Raw genomic sequence first — 4,715 nt, forward strand, 5'->3', positions numbered from 1 at the left:
CCTTTAATACACACTAATTAAAACATTTGTAATTCAGATGTGGATTTTTTTGGAACCCATATTACATTTTAACTTAATTTATATACATGTAGGTCACAGGACAACTCGGAGGAGTCAGCTCTTTCCATTGTGTGGGTTCCATAGGACGGACTCAGGTGGTTGGCTTGGCTGAACATGTCTTCCCCTGCTGAGCCACCTCACCAATGTGGGAAGATGTGAATTAACATCATCACCTGGCCAGATGACTTGGTTTCAAGAACTACCTTACACAGGAGGTGGTGGCACATGCCTCCCACTCCGGAGTATTATTGAAAAACCAACCAACCAAAAACAACTACCATACTTTCAATACATCTGATAACAAATAAAGGAGGCAAAACACACAATCACACCACTAGGAGTGGGGTAGCTCAGTGTACAGCACATACTTTGTCTGAAGCTCCCCCACCATAAACAAATCCATCACAAAGTGACTGCTTCACTTCCTACTTTTACTGACTGCTACAAGCTACCTGATATGGGAAGTTTTATTTCCCTAATATTTTAGCTTGAAAGGTAATTACCGGAATTTTGCCAGGTCCAACCTATGTTCCCCACCCTGTGTCTTTCCATCCAACCATTTCCGGGATCCCTACAGTACAATGACTTACGACTGCATGTACACTCTGGGATCAGAACATGTTCTAGCCTTCCATCATGCTTGCAATTGCTGCCATACATATATACAGTAGAATTTGTTGGCCTCTGTACCTCTCTCCTGCACTGATAATAACATACAACGTTACTAGTTAAGCTAGGTCAAAGGTCCTCGGGGACTACATAAAGATATTATCAAAAAAAAACAAAGAGCCTAAGAGGACTTGGTGTACAGGGCTTGCCTCATATGTACAAGGCCCTGGATTTAGTGTCTAGCACAAGTACCCAACAATAACAATCCACAGGGCAGAAACATTTCACTTCATTTGGAAAATGCAGGCAAGAGGAGCCATCATTCAGTCATCCTTTGCTACACAGTGAGTTTGAGGCTGGTCTGGGCTGTGAGACCACTCTCAGAAACAAACCAAACCAAAACAATCCAATTTGAGATGCAGACAAATCTCTGTGAGTTTAAGGGCAGATTGTTCTTCATAGCCAGTTCTGGGGAAGCCAGTGTAACAAACAAACCAAAATCCACAACAAACAAAAACCCTACACACATACATTTCAGCTCCACCTGAAAAGGAGAGATCTGAGGTCAGGCAAGCTGGCACACGATTTTAGTCCCGATCTTGGGGGATGACTTAGGAGAATCTTTAAACATATGTGCGTGGGTGTTTTGTCTGTGCACCACCACGTGCCTGCCTGGTGTACAAGGAATCCAGAAGAGAACGCTGGATGATTCCCTGGCCTGGAGTTACAGATCAAGCTGCTGAGAACTGAATCAAGGTTCTCCGAAGGGAGGAACAGTCAGTACTCTTTAAACGAGTAGCCTTGGCAACACGGCCAGATCTTCCTCAAAAAACTTCACTGATACACACTACCAAAAGGGGGCCTGGGGGACTGGTCTTAGGATCTTGGGAGTCACTGGCAGTCAGGACATCTTTGTAGCCGCATTCACGAACAGGACTAATGCGTGGGCAGGGTACTCTGTGGTGCACTAGAGCTAACGCAGGAGTCAGGGCCAGACTGGGCATACGGGAGCCACACTCTCAAAAACCAACCAAATAAACAAAACCTCCAAAACCACGCCCATTTCTGTTCTGTTTTTGCAGTGCAGGTACCCAGGCATGCTAGGCAAACACTCTACCCGTGAAGAACATCCCCGGCTACAACAGGCTACACAGCACAGGCTCCTTACTAGTAGAGCTGGGGGCAATTAACACAATAAGGTCAAGTGCTTGAGCATGTTTACGAGCAGTCCTTCAGCTCTTCTGTATCTCTAAGACCAGTAAGGTCCCCAAGTTGCTTCGGCTAACAGGACATAGTGAGGACTTCCCATAAAATCACAATAAGGGTCATTTATCTCTACCCATCTCACCAATTGCACCATCCATGGCCAACAGTTTGCCTGTGCCTGGTGACCCGGGGGCAGTCCTGGGTTTCATCTGGAAACAACGGACTGAACCAGTGAATCAGCCTCGCTCAAAGCTAGCCGATCCTTTCTCTCTTTCTGTAACACCTGCTCCTCCCACAGTGCCTGATCCACCTGCTTGTCGGTGAGGACAATTGATCGGCTTGTACTTCTCCTCGAACAGCCTCTCATTGGCCTCGGAGTGCAGCTGGTGAGGCACAACGACGCGGAGATGCGTGGGCAGGTGGAGAAACTCGTCGTCGTTGATGTCTCAATCATGCATGAGGTTCTGCAGGGTCCACCAGCGGCCAACGAACCCCACGTCGAGGATCCGGCCGGGAAAGTCCACCCAGCATGGCTGCAGGTAGCGGCAGCGGGCCTGGTAGAGGCTGGCCTGGGCGTCAATGGCGCTTCGTAAACCAGCGAGCAGAAGCCTGGGTTCACGTGATGCAGCTGCCCCCGGCCCCTCAGCCACAGCAGGCGCAGCAGGAACGCTTCGGAGTGGCGGTTGCGCGTGGCCGGTGCCAAGAGCAACAGTGATCCCGATGCATCGAGCAAGGCCCCCTCGAAGACTGCCTCGCTGGGTGCCAGCGCACAGCACGCAGCCGCGCTGCCCAGGAGCAGGACACACAGGGTCATGTGGCCTGGTCGAGCTCGCACTGCAGCCACTGCGTCCCCACAAGGCCCAGGTGCTCAGTCGCGTCCACAGTCCTGGCTTAACCTCCACCGTCGTGGCACCACCAGCCTCTCCTCCTGCTTCACCGTGCCCACCGGACCAGAACCAATATCTCTCTCTCTCTCTCTCTCTCTCTCTCTCTCTCTCTCTCTCTCTCTCTCTCTCTCTCTCTCTCTCCCCCGCTCTCTCTTTTGCAATTTCTATTTTCTTTTTTTTTTTTTAATATTTTATTAGGTATTTTCCTCATTTACATTTCCAATGCTATCCCAAAAGTCCCCATACCCTCCCTGCCACTCCCCTACCCACCCACTCCCACTTTGGCCCTGGCGTTCCCCTGTACTGGGGCATATAAAGTTTGCATGTCCATTGGGCTTCTCTTTCCGTTGATGGCCGACTAGGCCATCTTTTGATACATATGCAGCTAGAGTCAAGAGCTCCGGGGTACTGGTTAGTTCATAATGTTGTTCCACCTATAGGGTTGCAGATCCCGTTAGCTCCTTGGGTACTTTCTCTAGCTCCTCCATTGGGGGCCCTGTGATCCATCCAATAGCTGACTGTGAGCATCTACTTCTGTGTTTGCTAGGTCCCGGCTTAGTCTCACAAGAGACAGTTATATCAGGGTCCTTTCAGCAAATTCTTGCTAGTGTATGCAATAGTGTCATCATTTGGAGGCTGATTATGGGATGGATCCCTGGATATGGCAGTCTCTAGATGGTCCATCCTTTTGTCTCAGCTCCAAACTTTGTCTCTGTAACTCCTTCCATGGGTGTTTTGTTTCCAATTCTAAGAAGGGGCAAAGTGTCCACACTTTGGTCTTCGTTCTTCTTGAGTTTCATGTGTTTCGCAAATTGTATCTTATATCTTGGGTATTCTAAGTTTCTGGGCTAATAAGAGCCGCTGTCACCATAGTCTCCCTGCGGTTCCTCGGCCGAGTGGAAACCAGGATCTCGATTTCAAAAGGCTGGTATTGTTTTGAAATATTGTTCTCTGGATGTGGCATGCTGTGGCATGCATAAACTCTCAGCAGCTAAATGACCTGAACAACAACAGACCAATTAAAAATTACAGCTTTATTTGAGAGAGGCCCCCAAGTTCAAATCCCTAGCTAAAAAGCTATTGTAAATTGATGGATATTGAAGGGGGAAAAAGCCACTTTTCTTAAGAAATCTGGGCACTGGTAGATTCTCCAGACTCTAGTAGATGAACCATTCTCCATCCACATATGTGTAGCAGTACTTGAACTAAGTGTATTACAAAAATTAACATGTAAATTATTATAAGAAGGAGGACCTGAAGTTGAGAAGACCTGACTAAGAGTCCTGGGTTGGATTTAGGAAGGTAAAAATGGATACTGTGATGGTTTGTATATCCTTGGACCAGGGAGTGGCACCATCTGAAGGTGTGGCCTTGTTGGAATAGGTGTGACCTAGTTGGAATGGGTGTGTCACTGTGGGTGTGGGTATAAGATCCTCACCCTAGTTGCCTGGAAGTCAGTCTTCCACTAGCAGCCTTTGGATGAAGACATAGAACTCTCAGCTCCTCCTGCGCCATGCCTGCCTGGATACTGCCATGCTCCCACCTTGATGATAATGGACTGAACCTCTGAACCTGTAAGCCAGCCGCAATTAAATGTTGTTTTTTTATAAGACTTGCCTTGGTCATAGTGTCTGTTCACAGTAGTAAAACCCTAACTAATACAGAAGTTGGTACTGGGAGTGGGGTATGGCTGTGATAGGCCTGACCATGCTTTTATTTGAAAGAATGTGGATTTTGGGATTTTGGATTTGGAAAGCAGTGGAATGCTTTAAATGGGGCTTAATAGGTCATCCTAGTAGGAATATGGAAGATTTTGTTGTTGGGAGTAATTTGAACTGTGTTGACCTGGCCCAAGAGATTTCAAAGGAGAGGAATTTCAGAATGTGGCATAAAGACTGGTTTTGTGGTATTTTGGTGAAGAATGTGGCTACTTTTTGCCCTTGTCTGAAAAGT

At 47.5% G+C, this 4,715-nt stretch overlaps 1 pseudogene; it reads right to left on the reverse strand.

Moving 5' to 3' along the window:
- Positions 1 to 2,080: 2,080 nt before the first annotated feature.
- On the reverse strand, positions 2,081 to 2,825 carry LOC110301041 (mitochondrial import inner membrane translocase subunit Tim29 pseudogene; annotated as a pseudogene).
- Positions 2,826 to 4,715: the final 1,890 nt, after the last annotated feature.

The sequence above is a fragment of the Mus caroli genome, unplaced genomic scaffold, assembly GCF_978045245.1.
Source record: "Mus caroli unplaced genomic scaffold, Mus_caroli_1 scaffold_11, whole genome shotgun sequence".
NCBI classification, from domain to species: Eukaryota; Metazoa; Chordata; class Mammalia; order Rodentia; family Muridae; genus Mus; species Mus caroli.